Raw genomic sequence first — 19,343 nt, 5'->3', positions numbered from 1 at the left:
TTCAACAGCTCTGATTGCTGCTGCCACCATTCTGGTAAAGCTATTTTTTTTCAAGGTCACTAATATCCTCCATATTGCCAAATACAAGAGACACATACCTGTTCTCTTCTTACCTTCACCCCAGCAGTATTGAACATAGTTGATTTCCTTTCTCAATCATGAAACAATTTCCTCTTTGACTTCTACATCACCATGCCCTCCTGCCCATCTTTGATGGCTCCCTGACATATATCTGAACTTCAGATTCACAAATCCATCTGCGAGATTCATGGCTCCTCTTGAGTACCTAATGGCATCTGAAATTTAAATTGTGCAGAAAAGACTTTACTTTTCTACTTGCACGCTCCCCTTCCCATCTGTTCTTTCCCTGGCATTCCCTGTCTTAGTAAATGCGGCCATCATCTCCCAGCTTGCTCCAACCAGAAATCTATTATCTTTAATACTTCCTTTTCCTTTAAACACCATGTTAGATCTATCACCTAATTTTGTACATTATGACAAATATGTTTTCTATTAAATCATGCCTCTCCATTTCCATGGCCACCATTGTTTCTTGTCTGGACTACCTCCTTCCAATCTTGCCTGTGTCCAACCCATTCTCCATTAGGCCAGGTTGATCTTTAGATAAGCTTACTTGCTTGCTTGAACATCCTAATTTCCTCTAGATATAATTTTATAAATGAAATCCATGCCTAATCTAGCCCCCTCCTGTTTCTCCAAACTCATCTCAAACACTCCATCACATGCACAATGAACACTCAAGAATTTCTTCAGTTTCTCTAAATGTCAAGTTTTCTAACTGACATTTCTTTCTACATAGTACATTCCTCCAACCCCACCTCCAGCTACTCCTATGTATGACTTTTCTCAGGGGTTTTGTTTTTGGTTTTTTTTTTTTGGCTTCGTGGCCTGTAAGATCTTAATTCTCCGACCAGAGATTGAACCCGTGCCCCCTGCAGTGGAAGTGCGGAGTCCTAACCACTGGACCGCCAGGGAATTGCCACCACGTATGACTTTTTATTCTAACTTCAGCTTACATTTTACCTCTTTAGAGACATTGTCCCTGACCACCCAATACAGAAGGAAAGGAAGAGAGAAAGAAAGAAAGAAAAGAAAGAAAGAAAGGAAGGAAGGAAGGAAGAAAGAAAGAAACCTCCCCAGTTATTCTCTATCAGGCACCCTGCTTGCTATTGTTCCATTATTTTATTTATTTAGTTATTATTTACCTGTTTCCCTTACTAGACTGTAAGTCCCATGACTTACAAGGGTGAGACCTCATTAGTCTCTGTAAATGTTTTGTTTTTACTGTGTTTTCTTTTCACTGTTATTAAAATTTTATGTGTACAGAGTTTTTTTTTAATTTTTATTAGATTATAGTTGATTTACAATGTTGTGTTAGTTTCAGGTGTACAACAAAATGAATCAGTTATACCTATACATATATCCACTCTTTTTTTTTTTTAGATTCTTTTCCCATATAGGTCATTACAGAGTACTGAGTAGAGTTCCCTGTGCTATACAGCAGGTTCTTATTAGTTATCTATTTTATATATAGTAGAGTGTATATGTCAATCCCAATCTCCCAATTTACCCCTCCCCTCCACTTTATCCCCCAGTAACCATAAGCTTGTTTTCTGCATCTGTGACTCTACCTCTGTTTTGTAAATAAGTTCATTTGTACCCTTTTTTTTAAGATTCCACATGTAAGCGATATCATATGATATTCGTCTTTCTGTGTCTGACTTACTTCACTCAGTATGACCATCTCTAGGTCCATCCATGTTGCTGCAAATGGCATTATTTCGTTCTTTTTTATGTCTGAGGAATATTCCATTGTATATATGTACCGCATCTTCTTTATCCATTCCTCTGTTGATGGACATTTACGTTGCTTCCATGTCCTGGCTATTGTAATAGTGCTGCAATGAACATTGGGGTGCCTGTATCTTTTTGAATTATGGTTTTCTCCAGGTATATGCAGAAGTTTTAAAAAGAAATAAATGCATAAGTTTGGTAACAAAGCAATCCCCTGGACGCTTTCCCCACATTTCTCCTTTCCATAGGCAATGATGTTCATCACTTTTAACTGATTACTGTGGTATTTAACTCCATGGTTTTCATCAACATGTTGGTATTCCTACTTCTTTTTTTTTTTTTTTTTTAATTGAAGGCAAGTTTTTTTTTTTTTAATTTATTTTATTTATTTATTTATTTATGGCTGTGTTGGGTCCTCGCTTCTGTGCGAAGGCTTTCTCTAGTTGCGGCAAGCGGGGGCCACTCTTCATCGCGGTGCGCGGGCCTCTCACTATCGCGGCCTCTCTTGTTGCGGAGCACAGGCTCCAGACGCGCAGGCTCAGGAACTGTGGCTCACGGGCCCAGGGGCTCTGCGGCATGGGGGATCTTCCCAGACCAGGGCTCGAACCCGTGTCCCCTGCATTGGCAGGCAGACTCTCAACCACTGCGCCACCAGGGAAGCCCCGGTATTCTTACTTCTTTTTTTTTTTTTTTAATTTTTATTTATTTATTTATTTTTTTTTATGGCTGTGTTGGGTCTTTGTTTCTGTGCGAGGGCTTTCTCTGGTTGCGGCAAGTGGGGGCCACTCTTCATCGCCGTGCGCGGGCCTCTCACTATCGCGGCCTCTTGTTGTGGAGCACAGGCTCCAGATGCGCAGGCTCAGTAATTGTGGCTCACAGGCCCAGTTGCTTCGTGGCATGTGGGATCTTCCCAGACCAGGGCTCGAACCTGTGTCCCCTGCATTGGCAGGCAGATTCTCAACCACTGCGCCACCAGGGAAGTCCCCCTACTTCTTGATATTTCAGTTTTAGGAATCATTTGATCAGGTGCTACTGTGGAAGATGAGCCCCACAAATACACAACCATCCCATTACTAATCCTCCCAATACAGCTATGTCATTTGGTTGATTAGATTAATATTTTTGTTTACATTACGATGATTATGCAAATGCTAGTAACAGATGAGTTTTCTCTGGAGTTAATTATCTTCTTTGTTTGCTTAGTTTTCTCTATACTCATCACTAATTCAATCCCAAACCTTTTGCCAAATGTTTAAATCTTCTCCTAAATGATCAGATTTATGAGTCATTCTATCAATTTCATTTTTTGACTCCAATCTAGGCTCATTGCCCTCTTGGCCTGGTGCACAGCTGTCATCCAGGGACTCTTTGTACTCTCATTGTGGGGATTCCTTTCATGTCTTTCCAAACAGAATCTATTCAGTGTTTTTCTCTTTCTTGTTTTAGTCCTTTGTTTGAATGGATCATCTTCTCCAGCTTTCATAGAAAGAGTACAAGGGACATAATACTTTGCTACCCTACATGACTAAAATATCTTTTTTCTATCCTCATCCTTGATTGAGTGTGGTTTGATCTCGAATTCTCAATTTAAAACAACTTTCCTTCCGCAATCTTAGCATGTTGTCCATGATCTTTCAATGTGATCATGGAGAAATTCAAAGTTGTTTTGACCCTTCACCCTTTATTAGTGTCCCTCTATTTTTTTTTTTTCTTTTCCTCTCTGAAAGCTTATAGAAGTTTCTCTTTGTCCAGAGTGTTCTGAATATTCACAATGTGTCTAGGTATGGATTTATTTGTATCCATTAATTTGGGCACTCCATGAAAAGAAGGGAAGGATAAAAGTAGCTGAAATGGCAAAACTGAGGTAATTTCTCTTGGATTTCATTTTTCAAATATGGTAAGGTCTCCTACCAAGGCCCACAGGAATTGTTTGGAAAGTTATTCAAGTCTATTGTGGAAAATGGCAATGAGTTCTTATTAGGCAAGTTTATTCTTATCTCAAAATAAGAAAATGGGCCTCTTTGGATCTTGAGGATAGCTGAAGGCCCCAAAGTTTGAGAACTTGTTGGCAGTTTGAGAATTAACACACAGCTTGCAAGTATTTTCACATTTCATAGTAATGTGCTAGATATCTATGCAGGACTTGTAAAGCAGGTGATCAAAAATCAACTTTGTACACTTAGCCAATACTTCTTCCTATGCCATTCCCTCTTTGAGTTCTAAAAGTCTGAAGTTGAATGAACAGGAGAGGAAGAGTTTCTTGGAGGAAAGCTAGTGAACTACTGCAGCATTTTCTCCTCCCTTTCCCTTTTCTCCCAGCAGAAGAAAGGATCAGGTTATTGGCCTTTTAACATGAGCAAATCGAGTGGGTAGTCAGGAGGACTAGTCAGAGGGTTTGACTTGTACTGCCTAGAGTTTTGGGGAGGTACTACGTCAGTGTCATTCACATCTGGAAAAGTTTTAAAATGAGATATTACAGATAACTAGCTTTTCTGATCTTAAAGTAAATAGAGGTGACTATTGGAAACAAAAACCATATCTGCAGGCCTGCAGGTGGGCTCAGGATTGTTTTCCCTGAGCCAGAGTCACCTTGAAGGGACCTTCCCCAAGAGGGTGATTGCCTGACACAAGGGACCGTAGGAGTAAAAGGATAGATGTGGGGAGGGGATGCAATAAGAACTCAGCCAGGTATATATCACTCATGTAAAAAAAAAAAAAAAAAGTGCATTGTGCAAGTCCTCACAGAAATGACCAAGAGTGAAAATCAGCTTCGAACAAAGACCAACCATAAAAAGCTTCAAAACCAGATTGCATCAGTACTGGTAAATATCAACAGATTCCCAATCCGTATGGATTATAATCCAGTACCGTAGTTGTTTGTATCGCTGCTTAAATAGGTCCAGATATAACCATTAGGAACTCCTTCAGATTGGATCCTATGACCTTTCAATCTGACCCCACTGTTTTTTCTTTTTTGAGCATGGGTTTGTACATTCTGGCACCGTGAGATGCTCTAGGCTTCTCTTGCATTTTTCTCAGCACAGCCCTGGAATCAGCTTCTCCAAGGAATTCTGGGTTCTTTTATTGGAGAATGTGTTCAAAACCAAGATCTAGATGCTGGGTGTGCTCTTTGACAAAGAGCTAGTCACTGCTTCCAGACCCTCTCAGTGTTTGAGCTGGGAAATATATGCATGTACCCTGAACCTTTACTCACATACATACACTTATGTTTTTTATGTATCTATCTGTAAATAACTATTTGTAATTAGTTCCGCTGATTCCTATCTAATGCAGTACCACAGGGTGCATTCTAGCATTCCCCTTTTGCTTATTGGTAACCTCTTTCTCAGACAGTAAAAAAAAGTATTTAAACCCTTTAAAGGGCTTGCCGCTGTACTCAGAATATTATTTGCACGGATTACAAGCCCTGTATGATCAGCCCTGCTCACTCTACTTGCTGTTATATATTCGACTCTGAGCTCATTGGCCTCATTTCCTTGATTTGAGAGCCCCTGTTCTACTATGAATCTCGTTATTTGCCCTAGAGATGCCCTGTGTTTTTTGTTTTGCTGGCTCAACTCAAGTCACCTCCTCTAAAAAGGAGACCTTCCCTGACCATGACCAACAGTGGCACTCTCCATATACCTCTGTCATATCATCCTGGTGACCCTTTTTATTGCACTCAACAGTAACTGAAACTTTCTTTTATTCTGGTTCACTTGTTTATATTCTCTCTCCTCAACTGGCATGTGTTGTGACAGAAGGGACCCATTTCTGTTTTCCTGACAGCTACCTCATCAGAGCATAGAATAGCTCCTGGCACATGATAGAGACTTAATAAATATTTAGAGAATTACTCATAGAATGACTGACAGTCAGCAATGGGAGTTTGTTCTATCAGGATTGGACACAATGAGTCTGCTATAGTATCAATTTATGCAATTATGACCATTCAGTATCTCCTGTATGGGAAAAGAAAGGTGGAACTACATTGATCTAGGGTTGTCATTTTGCCAAAGGGACACAACAAAAAGATAATAGGATAAGGCTGTTCTTGAACATTGGCAAAAAAGAAGCTGGGTAGCAGGAGAGGAGGATGCATAGCATGGAGGATGATATGGATATGAACTTTCCAGAATTACTAGTCAAAGTAGTATGCTGCTGGTGGGGGTGAGAGAGAAAAGAGTGGGGAGGCAAAAGGACTTAGACCTATCCAAAATGACATATTCTGTATCGAATAATTTTACTTATGACTGAACCATAGCACAGGTGGGCAGCAAATAATGTCATTTGTAATTTCCTGGCCTCTACCAAGTTTTAGAAAGAGTAGCAGTCTCTGATGCTTGCAGAAGATAGATGTCTTGGGACTCCATAGGAATAAACATTGGTCAGCTTCTGAATTCCTATTTAGTACATAGTTGTCTTGATAGGACACCTAAGGCATTATCATGCAAGCAGCTACGATAAACTCAATTTTTGTCTTCCTCCAGCCCCTATGGAGATGCATCTTGCTAGAATGAATTCTTCCTGGTGGCTGTCATTAGATCAATGAATGCAGTCCCTGCCTTTTCCTGCTGTAATGAACTATGTGCTGTCTGGTCATTCTGCAAGAATAAGTTTTAAAATCATCTGTGCTTAGATGAAGATATAGCTGGCAGATGATTTTCAAGGTTAATAATAAAAAATTAGAAAGAGGGACCAATAATATGTGATTCATGACCTAGTCTGATGGGAATAAGCAAAAAAACAAAATGAACAAACAAACAACAGCAACAAAAACCTTAAAAAACCCAAACTGTACAGAATGCCCGAACCTAATAGAAAGAATGGAAAGAGACATAGGTTGTTTTTTCTTCTGAACTTCATGATCTCTTTCAGGCTACTAAAGTACAATTTACTTCACTAGAAGTAATTTACTAAATGTATTCTGGAGGAATCCCTGAGTCCATGTATCACTGAAAATGAGCAATTTGTTCCTTTCTTGTAGCAACAAGCTCAACAAATTATATAGAAATAGGGGAACAAGAAATGTCATTAAATATATTGAATTGGTTGAAGTAGCAGTTTTCAGACTGTGTTCCAAGGTCAGAGGCCACTTGATGAAGGGTAAAGCAGGGGCAGCTTCAAGTAGCTCGGCTCCATTTTTATCTGTTTTCTATATTGAGCTTCTCCATGAGATTAAATTTAAAAACAGGATTCTGCTCTAAAATGAATTAGAAAATCATTGGTCTTCTAAGAATAGAAAAAAGGAACATTTAAAAAATATACACACAACTATTTTCAAATATACTATATATCGAAAACATAATATTTTTAACTTCTGTAGCTATCATTTAAAAACATTCTCATTTATTTGACTTAGTAATTTTGAAATAAACAGGAAGTAAGAAAGAGAAAAAGAGAGGGAGGGAGCGAGAAAGACAGAAATGTTGGGCTGGATTCCAGTTCCAACTTATTCATCTTTTAAGCAAACGTTCTTTGACAATTCCCCTTAAAGTCTAAGACTACATGAAAATAGATTTTAAATAGACATGTAATTATTTGTTTTTATTCATAAACCTAACAAAACATTGCTTTAAAAAAAAGAAAATTTCCCCAGAAGGATGAACCAAGTGACACTAAAATATAACTAGAATATACTAGGCACTCTATGAATATTTGTTAAATAAATAAATGATGAATAAAGCTTCAGGAGAAGATGTAAAACTATAATTTCATCTATTCATTCAAATGCAAGATGATTATTAAACTTTTGTGAAAATATATATTTCCTCACATTGTCAGGAAAAATTTTATCTGTCTTTGGATCGCCAAAAAGACTTCTCTCTCTCTTTTTTAAATTAAGCTGAAATTCACATAACATAAACTTAACCAGTTTAAAGTGAACGATTCAGTAGCATGTAGTATATTTACAATGTTGTGTAACTCCAATCTGTACCCCATTTCAAAACATTTTCATCACCTCAGAGAAAACCCCTATGCCCGTTAAGAAATCACTCCCCATTTCCTGCTCTCCTCAGTCCCTGGCAACCAGCAATTTGCTTTCTGACTCCATGGATTTATCTATTTTGAATATTTCATATAAATGGAATCATGCAAAAATGTGACTTGTTCCATCTGATGTATTTCACTTAACATAATATTTTCAAGGTTCATCCATGTTGTAGCATATTCAGTACTTTATTCCTTTTTATTACTAAAAATATTCCATTGTTTGTATACACCACGTCATATATATCCATTCATCTGTTGATGACATTTGGACTGAATCCACCTTTAGCTATTGTAAATAGTGCTGCTATGCACATTCATTTACAAGTGTTTCCTTGGGTACCTGTTTTCAGTTTTCCAGAGCATATACCTAGGAACATTGCTGGGTCATACGGTAATTCTATTTTTAATTTTTTGAGGAACTGCCAAACTGTTTATCACAGTGGCTGTACCATTTTACATTCCCCCAGCAAAATATGAGTGTTCCAATTTCTCCATATCCTCACCAGCACCTGTTATTTTTCATCTGGTTGTCTTTTAATCAAACATTTTTGTGATTAAATATAATTATTGGTTTAATAGAATAAATTATTCAAAAAAGGATTTTCTTTTTCGTATAATTCCTTCGCTATTTTTCCAAAATTGAATTTCTTGCTCCTCTTTATTCAACATATATAAAAGAATAGTTTCTGGGCTTCCCTGGTGGCGCAGTGGTTGAGAATCTGCCTGCTAATGCAGGGGACACGGGTTCGAGCCCTGGTCTGGGAAGATTCCACATGCCGCGGAGCAACTAGGCCTGTGAGCCACAACTACTGAGCCTGCGCGTCTGGAGCCTGTGCTCCGCAACAAGAGAGGCCGCGATAGTGAGAGGCTCGCGCACCGCGATGAAGAGTGGCCCTCACTCGCCGCAACTAGAGAAAGCCCTCGCACAGAGACGAAGACCCAACACAGCCAAAAATAAATAAATAAATTAATTAATTTTAAAAAAAAGAAAAGAAAAACGTACCGGTAATTAAAAAAAAAAAAAAAAAGAATAGTTTCTGACTTTATTAAGGCCCAGATGTAGAATACCATACCGTTATACTGTAGGGACCTATTTTCTTTAAACGGAATGCGAGGATTCATTAGGATCCCAGGTAACATTCCTAGTCGTTTTTATCACTTCCCACTCCATTCTCATGATGCTGTATGTTTCCTCCTCTACTAAATGGTTTTGCTGTAGAGCATCTAGGTCCGTTCCGGTGAACATGGGGAGAGACTAGGGAACAGAAACACAAAGATGAGAATTAGAAAATATTTTTTAAAAATCACAGTTCGAACAGGTATATCCATACTATATGCTGTTTCACATATGTACACCAAATTATTTCATAGCACAAGAACATGTAAGTCTCAGAACAATGAAACATGAATGTTTTGGTCCATCTTTGGACACTTTACCATTATTTTATGTGATTTCAATGGTAATTTTGCTTTTTGTTCATATAATTTTATTTTTCTGCTCCATGGCTACTTTATCATCTAGAATCAGTTGTTTAGGTGACACTAATGTGGCCACATATCAGTTTAATACATTTCTGCTCAAGCAGTGATCAGTCACACACCACCTGCCAAGCATTGTAACCGATCGCCAAGTAGACGATTTTGACAGGCTGTTCCCAGGAGATTCCTGCGCTGCAGTTTGTAACAGGCGGTTGCCCAGCAGGATCACAGTCTAGGAATGTAAACCCAAAAGCAAGGATGAAAAAAGAGAGAAATAAAGGATGAAAGTGACTAGGCACAGAATAAAACCTTTGAAAGTTAGAAGTGTTGAAAGATTATAACACCATGAGCACAGGAGAGAAACATTATAAAGAGTATGGCCTCAGAATTAAAAAGAGATGTTAAAAATACTGTACCACATTATGAACAATGAAAATTAAATATGACAAACATAAATTCAGAAAATGACAAGGGGGAAAACACATAGCATTTGGCAATTTTTGCCAAACAAGTTGGAAGGATAGAGGATATAAAGCCTAACGTAGCAGAAATAAGCAAGGAAACACAAGTGGTACACAAGCAAAGCAAAAATTCCTAGAGGCTTTAGTCCATTGATGGAACACACTTTCCCTGTATGAAGCATAGGGTTTCAGTCTCATCATCACCTGCTTATGTGCACTTACAGGAGCTCAATCAATATTTATTGGTTCTGTAAGAAACAAAGACATGTTTTACATATGTAAAACATAAAGAAAACAACTTTTTTTTTCTTCTTCTAACCTGTGAAAACATATTAATTTGTATGTGTTGATATTTCCTAAAGGTGTCCTTCCTCTGAGACAGAATAATGTGTATGATGTACTTACCAGGAAATAACACCAAGTAAACCACATAAATATAACCAATGGAAAGCTTGCTTCTTTCAAGCCTCCTGTTAAGAGTTGTAAGCTGGACTTCAGAAGTGGGATGAGGGTCCCCAACAGTTTGCTCCCAATTGACTCAGAGTAATGTGGCAGGTGGGAGGACCACAGACACATTCTGCTTCCTCCTGTCACGCTGAACAGCTTGGAGAACCTACAAGCAAAGAAACCAGGGCTGTCGCCTTGAATCCTGTTCAAGAGGAAGACAAAGCGCCTTTGTGCTTGCTTCTGCCCAAGGGAGAGTCCTGTGGGCACAGGATCTGTTACAGAAAACCTGCCTAGAAGGAAAGCATATTTGAGACCAGACTCTGGGTAACTGGAGAGTCAAGCTATTGTGTGATGCTGGAACCCACAGGGGACAGCCCTGATTTGATTTGTACATATCTGCTCTCTCTAAACTGTGCAGTTACATCTTCTTTCGGTGAAGACACCGAAGTTGGCTTTGTGGTAGAAAATGATTTTAGTGTTACACTTGCTAACTAATTTTTATGAGTTGCAGAACAGAACAAGATAAAGTCACAAAGCCCAAAAGTCCATGGACATAGAAAAAAATGACCAAATTGTTCTTTGAAGAGTGGATGGAAAAATATTGGATAGTTGTACTAAAGTGGAGGTGGTGGTGAATGCATAAGAATCAAAAGAAGTTTGAGTAAGAAGCACCAAGGAGCTATTAAAAATACCTCTTTGGAGAAGACTATTGTAACAATTTAAAAGAGTATATCCTCTAATTCTAGAAATTCCACCTTTAATTATTTAGAATTTAAATATAATCTTGTATTTACATACCACATGGATTCATTCTTTAACAACCAGCTTACATAAAACCTCTCCAAGATGATTGACAACAAATTTATCTAACAGTTACAGAGGCATAGTGTGATTGGCTCTTCACACAGAATAAATTTGTTTCCATTATAGCCATTAATAGAGATGTTAAAAATAAGGTATTTCTAACATCTATAAGTTTAAGGTATAACAGAAATAAGCATAGACAGATCTGATTCAGAAATCATTAGGTAAATGATGCTGCTTGCCTGGTCAGCCCACATGTACAAATATGGGGGTTGTTTTTGTGGTTACAACTATGAGTTTGGCATGTGAGTTCAGATATCTCTCTCAAGGTCAACACAATAATGTCGATAATCATTGATGAAATATTATGGGTTTGGAATTGGATAATGGAATGAACAGGTTATAATTTAATAACCAGAGCAGATGTTGTATAACAAATTCAAATAATATGCAGATATAATCACCATGACATTCTTGCTAATCACCAATACCTTCTTACTTGGTCATTGAAAACACCTTAGCCCAACATACTAATGGTTCTATGAGGATCCTTTTGTCCTTTATCCTTCTGTTTCCTCATTTTGTGATAATTTATATTCTACATAGGATTTTGGAAATAATACAATATCTGTACCATAGGATTTTGCTGAAACATGTCAGTCAGACTGAGCGTTTCCTTTTTATCAGAATTAATGAGAAAGTTTCAAAACTTCTCAGCAATTGAGAAAACATGGGCCTTTAGCCAGACCAACCTGGGTTTGAATCTTAGTTCTATAGCCTCAGTCAAGTGACATAACCTCTCTAACCCTTGAGCTCCTCCATGCAAAATGAGACTATCTACCATCCAAGGTTGTGTTAGGATCAGGACACCTTGCTCAAGGCCTGGTGAGTACTTGGGTACTTGTACTTGTACCCACTTCCAAGAATGGGTACTTGGAAAATGGCAGATTTTTGTTTGCTTTTTCTCTCTCCAATTGTTCTAGGTTCAATCTTAAAATTGCATTGATTTTCTTCCCCAAACAGATTTTACTAATCCAATTTTCATTGCTCTAGTCCTTTAATAAATTGTTGACACAAATATCCATGCAAGAAAAGACATTCTGGCAATAAGGTTCTATCAGGTGTGTACTAACATATTTAGTGTGTCTTCACTATCTCAAAGGGAAATGAGTTCAAAAAGCGGTTCTTTTGCTAAATTCTGAATTATAATTTCATTATTTATTTTAAAACTACTATATATGTTTTCACACGTATCAAATCCATGGAATTTTATCACCTTAAAAACTACTGATTCACAGAGCTCCTATTTGCACGTATGCTATGTCAACCCATTTATGAATCTCAAACTTACACCTTAATCTCCACTAAAATTACATAATTCATGCAGGACACATGCATGAAGTAAATTTCATTAAAGACTTTGGTGGGAGTGAGGGCGTTGAGAGAGGCTGACACTGAAGCAACAGCAACAACTTCCAATCAGATATTGACAACTCTGTTCTTTAAAATCCTTTTGGCTCCAATGCCACTTGGGGTTTCTCACTGGCACTTTGTTCCACATAGGGCCCATACTTAAATGAACTCACTCAGTCCTTCCCATTCCCACCTCATTTTCTCTGCTCTTTCCCCCCGGGCCCCTCCCTAATTCAGTCTCTCAAATTGTTTTCTAAAGGAGACCTTTCATGTCGCACATCAGAGTATTATCTAAAGACCTTAGTTGGCAATAGTCATTAAATTCCCTTAGGAAATATTGGCCTAGCTCTCTTTGCTAAAAGGCACATTTGAACCAGTTTGGTCTTGTAGTGGGCACTATGGTGTGGCACCAAGATCCCCCATCAGGAAGGAAAGACTTCTCCCCTAGCCGTTGGTAGTGTTGTCTCTGTGAGCCCTGGAATTGGCTCAGGTGAAGACAGTCTCCTTGACCAAGGGCAGCCCAGAGCTAATGATTGGTCTGTGTACGAAGGCCTTGGCCCCTTGTAACCGAGCAGGACCCTACGAGGTCTTCCCAGAACAGACCCCCACCCGTGTCCTCCGCCTGCCTTTTGTCTGTAGAAAAACTGTAGCCAAAGAATACATTTAATCAGAGAAGTGACAAAATGGAGAAAGAAAGGAAAACAGTCAAGCAAGACAAAATAATAATACTTTAGCCATTAAACAAAGTCAAGGACCTTTAGTTCTTCCTCAAGGACTATAGATAATTTTCTGAGCCATGTCCTTTGAGCTGTTCTGCAGGTACTAAAACCCCCATCACCTGGGAGAAGTGAACTGTGTGCTGCCCACAAGCAAGTAGACCCCAGACTGGTTGGAACCACAAGGTTGATGATGCTGGCTCCCGATTACCTCACCACCAACCAATCAGAGGAATGTCCACGAACTGATCATGCCCTGCCCCTTGAACACTATAAGACTCTTCACTACGCCCTCCAGGGCAGGACACACAGTCTTTGAGGGCATTAGCCTGCTGTGGCCCCCTTTGCCTGGCAAAGCAATAAAGCTGTTTCTTTCTACTTCACCCCAAAGTTCGTCTCCAAGATTTAATCCAGCACCTGTGAACAGTGGCCGAATTTTGGCAACACCCTCATTTAAACTCAGGACTGTTGGTGGGCCATCTCAGCCTCTGCGCTCGCTATGGGACCAGCTGACTGACTGAGCTGAAGACTTAGATGTGGCTATGTTGCCACTCAGTCTTTTCCTCTGCTCAGTCCTGCTTTCCTCTCTTTTCTTTCCACAGTTGTCAGTCTAGAACCCACTCTCTAATAAACCTTATGGAAAAAAATTGGATCTCAGAGTCTGCTTCCCAGCCAATCCAACCTGCAAAAGTCCCTTACTAGTTAAGAATATGAAATGAGTAAGATAAAAATGTTTGAGAGGGATGGAGAAAATAAAACTGTGGAGAGACCCAAAAATTTGTTTAGGAAAATAGAAGTGTGAAGAGGAATAATCTAATTTCAACATTTAAGAATGAAAAATTCAGTTGTAACATCTTGGCAGTATCAGCCTGGTATTAAGAGAGCAAGTAGCAATTGATGGAGATAAAATAGTAAGAAAGGAAATGCTCCAAATAGAAAAGTTTCATTACATAACAGGAATATTTCTCTGCAGCAGTCAGAATGGCATAGTGGCACATAGTAGGGTTTAAATTATTTTTGTGCTTCCAGGAGTTTTGAAGTACACAATGCTGTACTTCCCTGAGACACAATTTTTGGCTTATTGATTACGAGCCCAAAGAGTCTTACTTCGCACCTAAATATAGAAGCAGAAGATAAATGCTTGATTATGAAAACTAGGAATATTTTAACAACCTATTTGAAAAATGATTCCCCAGAGACATTGACTGTGAAAACCATTGAAAGATATTTCCTTGGTTTTGGTCACGGTAGGTTCACATCTGGCATTTGGTCAATCACTCATTAAATATTAATTAGCATTATTTATGCAATTTCAATGCTCTTTTACCCTTTTAATGGGAGAAACCTGAAGAAAAGGGCTCTTCAAAGGACGTTAGGTTCTTTCTCACTGATCTGCAGATTGCTTATCCAATTTAAATCAATTTTTCTCATTTCCCTTTACCTTAAGCCTAAAGTAGCAACAGTTAATTAAACACAAAGAAAAGATCTTTACTTCTCAGCATGGAATTTTTTCCAAATAAAGTTATCCAGTTAATTTTTATAAATGTAAAGAAGAAATCACTACACTACTGAACATTTTCTGAGTCTGCATTTTCAGCTTTTTTAAATATATAGACTAATTTTAAAATAACATAACTCTAAAACTGAAGAGTTTTATACACAGAAAGCTGTGCATATGTCTAGCAATAGCTAAAACATGCTACACAAAGTTGGCTCCTTAACGTTCCAAGAGTTTAAAAACCATTTAGCAACAATGCAGGGATCTGGAAATATTATGGAATAGTAACATCTTCATGAAATCATAAAATTCTTTTTTCAATACATATTTGAGCCTCTGCTGTGTGTCAAGCATTGTGGACAAAGGGTTTCAGAAGTAAAGATGACCTCCTGCCCACTCAGCAGGAGCTCGCCTTCTAGTGAGGAGACTAATGAAAAGTTAGCAATTATAATACAGGGAGAAAAGTACTGCAGTGGACCTAGCACAAAGAGTACAGAGAGGGAGGATCTAATTCATCCTGAGGAATGGGGCACGATCAAGAAACACTTGCTCTTAGAGCCTAGAAGAACAAGTTAGTCATACACAGGTGTGGAGTGAAAAGAGGGAATAAGACTAGGATAAGAAGAAGCAAGAGCGGGCTTCCCTGGTGGCGCAGTGGTTGAGAGTCTGCCTGCCAATGCAGGGGACACGGGTTCGAGCCCTGGTCTGGGAAGATCCCACATGCCGCGGAGCAACTAGGCCCGTGAGCCACAATTACTGAGCCTGCGCGTCTGGAGCTTGGGCTCCGCAGCAAGAGAGGCCGCGACAGTGAGAGGCCCGCGCACCGCGATGAAGAGTGGCCCCCACTTGCCGCAACTGGAGAAAGCCCTCGCACAGAAACGAAGACCCAACACAGCCAAAATAAATAAATAAATTAATTAATTAAAAAAAAAAAAGAAGCAAAAGATTGTTCAAAACTGAGAATGGCCAGTGTGTCTACATCTTTGAGCAAAAGATTTGTGTGTGTTTGTGTGTGTGTGTGTGTGTTCATGGCAGCAGCTCAGGCTCAATACACATCTAGTGAGAAATCAGCGAAGGGTCTTGAATGCTCTGTTAAGAATTTTAACTTTATCCTGAAGTCCATGGGGACCCAGTGAAAGATATTCCAGATTTTCTAAGTATCTAACTCAGGAAAGATAAAAGCAGCCAGGGCTTTAAGAGATTGATGGAGGTTAATCTGTTCCATACTCATGGCCCTGGGGCAGGGCAGGGGATTGTACTGCTAATTCTTTCCAGTGGCCTCGGTTTTACCCAACAGGAAAGACCAGTCCTCCTTAGACAGCCTATACCAGAGCTCCTCACACAAGAATCACCTGAATATCTGCTTTAATTGGTCCAAGGACGTCTCTGGGTATGGGGTGTTTTTATTGTTGTTGTTGTTGTTGTTGTTTTTTAGCCCTTTAGGTGACTCCAAAGGGCAGTAAAGGTTGGAGTTGCTAACTTTCCCTAAATCATGCAAGGAAATGAATAACAATAGAAAGTTGTGAGGTTTATAAAGAATGGAAGACAATCGAACTATAATGTTCAGCTATGTGAGGTTTGCATATCCCCCAGAGTCTAATGCTTAGTAAGTGCTCAACAGGGGTTGTCATAAATGAACACATTTAAAAGGAAGGTTTATAAGCTAAAGTAGAAGAATTAGATGAAGTCAGTGTTGAGGGCTATCATTCCCCCAGGACACTCTGTGAATACTGTTCTTCAAACATCCTCTGAATTTTTGTACATTTCTGCCTTTGATATCTAGAATAAACACTCCCAAACTATTCACGTGGGAACATCTTATCCTTGCTTCAAGGCTGTTTTGCTGGGTCTTTCCCAAAGCCACTTTCACATCCAGGAGAGAAGAGATCATTGCCTTTGCTAGGCTCCTCCAGGAGTGCTATGACTTGGATAAAGCACTAACCACTGCTGTCCTTGCCGGACTGTGCACTCCAGGAAGAGTAAGTCACCTTGAATCCCCTCTGCAGTGCCCAGTACCAAATGTCTGTTGCATAGCTTTGAGTATGTAAAGGAGAAAAAGAAAGTTGCAGATTATATATTCAAAGATGCATAATGGGAAAGGTGGGTGAGCAGAGAGCCAAAGGGATGAAAGTCATTCTGAGACCTATTTTCCCAAACTGAGAGATTACACAGAGAGTTGGGAGAAAAAGAACTATGATTGTTACTCAATATCACAGTGTTGACAGGGAGGGAAATCATCATGCATATCTATCTGTGGTGGACTTGGGCTTGAGTGGAAAAGGATAGAAGGTTCCTCAATCCCAGTTTTCAATTGCATCAAGCAACTGAAGTATGGGAGTGAACAGGTCCTCAGGGAAATTCTCAAAACTATTTGTGATCTAAATAATAAACAATTACTTGGTGAAACTCAGAATGGTTTAACTATAATCTACTATTTTGTGACTTCTACAAAGTAAGAAGCTTTTCTTTCTATCTTCCTTCCTTCCTTCCTTCCTTCTTTCTTTTCTTTTCTTTTCTTTTCGACTTGAGACTTTGGGGAGCACAGGCAAGGCAAAACCCCAAAATCTTGTGCCACTTTGGATAGGAAAAACAAAAACAAACAAAAGCAAAACTAAAACCACTATGTGTGGTATACTGTTACCTCCCTGTTCCTGAAAGCATATGTTCAGACTCAGTCTCTAATCACACCTGTGGTAACAGGGCCCATATGTCCCCTCCACACCTATGGGCATGAATAATTCGCATAGGCTTGTATTGGGCATTTTGTCTTTGATTTTCTTTGTAATTTATTTCTGAAATTACATTTAGCAAATCAAATCTATACTTTTCCTTAATGTATGTTGTGGTTATGTTGGGAAAGAAGTAAGAATATTCTATCCTCTTTTAGATAGCAGTATCGCTACCATTTGAAGATTTTTTTTTATTTTGTAAATAATACAAAATCTGTACCCTAGGCTGTTTGTAATGTACTAGAGATTAATATGCCTCTGGGTTATTATAATATTTGCTAAAAATGGAAGACATATAGATTAGATGTTTGAGATTCAAAATATACAAACATAATATGTAGGATATAATCAAACTTAAGTCTTCAGATTTTATTTTCTACTACCAAAAATCACTATAAAAGACTTTCTTATTAAGGATTAAGTAAAACTGAATAAAGGCCCAGCTTCTTATTTTGTCCCTCTTTCCTGCTGATCTGATTTAAACGAAGTTCAGATGTCAAAGCCACTGTTGAGATAAAATAAGGAATTTGATTTGATCCTGCCATCGATATACTGTGCAACCATGGAGCAGGCCTTTAACCTTTTTGAAATTCGCATTCACTAAGTCAAAAAGCACTTTATTATGAGGTTAATAAGATTGTGTCTGTAGCGTATTTTAAGCGCTTTTATTTTCAGAATGATAAGCAAACGTGAGGTTTTATTATCATTGACTTCAAAGGGAATTTGGCTTTCATAGCTCAGTGGGGTGAAAAAAGATAAGAAGCTGGCTACTGGTGTTCAGATAAACATCAGGGTTAAAAATTCAAGGAGAAGGTGAAGAGACAGAGGGAGAAAAACCTCATTTCACTGATACATCAGTGATGAGAGTCAGCTTGAGCAAGATTGAATCCTAAATAAACTAACAACAGGGCAAAACATACATATCTCATCTCCTCTCCCCTCTCTCTCTCTCTCTCACACGCACACACACACACACACGCACCGGCTCATGTGTAATATATTATTCATGCTCCCATGTTAAATCCAAAAGGTAGTAAAATTAAATGTATTCCTGACTGCTTTTCTTAATGCATGTGTTCATGGCATTACCTCATGCTTAATGTTGTATATATTAATGAAAAATATAGCAGACCACTTCTGTTAGATTAGCCCACAACAATTTGGTCCTAAGAAGTAATACCTGTAATCTCTCAATTTGAGATGGATGATAATTTTGAAAAGAAAATCTTAACCTTCTAGGGCTGTTGGTTCTCCCATGGTAGTGAAATCAAAAGTGACACATTTTTTAAATGGTTTAATATTTGCATTTTTTTTAGCTCAACTGAGAGCAAAAAGAAAAATCTGCCTCATATATCTAATACTGCTCACTGAAATGTAAATCACGGTAAATGATACATGTAGAAATAAATGGATAAACAGCAGAAAAAATAAAAATGTATTACCTCTATGCAGCCATTCGTCTTCTGAGAGCCTGAGTAAAGCTTAAGTCAGAAACAATTAAATGGGCTGAAGCTTTAACAGTGACTTTTGAACTGCTTGAATTAACAAAATCAATCCCCATAAATTAAGCTATCAGTGATCTATGATACAATTAAGTTCCGTAATCAAAAAATGCTACAGTGCAGCAGTGTCACTTGTGCTATTTCTAACACTGAATTTTAAGTACTGCTGGCTAACTCTTCCTGCAGGGTTGTGTAAAACTCCATCTGGCACACTAGACACTAACACTATGATACACGGTTTCTTTTCCGTTCTTCAATTTAGGCTGACATCTGGTGGTCTAGGGAAACGACAAGTAATGCTTCTGTATGTAAGCCAATTCACAAATGTGGCGTTTTTCAGTTTTCCCTTTGTCTTTCTGAAGTGCTTGAAATTGCGACCAAACCAGTTAATTACATGGAAATTCACACAAAATAACTATTTAAACGGCAGGACAATAAGGGTGAAGAAAGTGACTTTCGTGTGATGAATTATGTACATGTAAGTA

Source organism: Eubalaena glacialis, chromosome 5, assembly GCF_028564815.1.
Source record: "Eubalaena glacialis isolate mEubGla1 chromosome 5, mEubGla1.1.hap2.+ XY, whole genome shotgun sequence".
NCBI lineage: Eukaryota > Metazoa > Chordata > Mammalia > Artiodactyla > Balaenidae > Eubalaena > Eubalaena glacialis.
The sequence above is the reverse complement of the archived record's forward strand: the minus strand, read 5'-3'. Positions refer to the sequence as shown.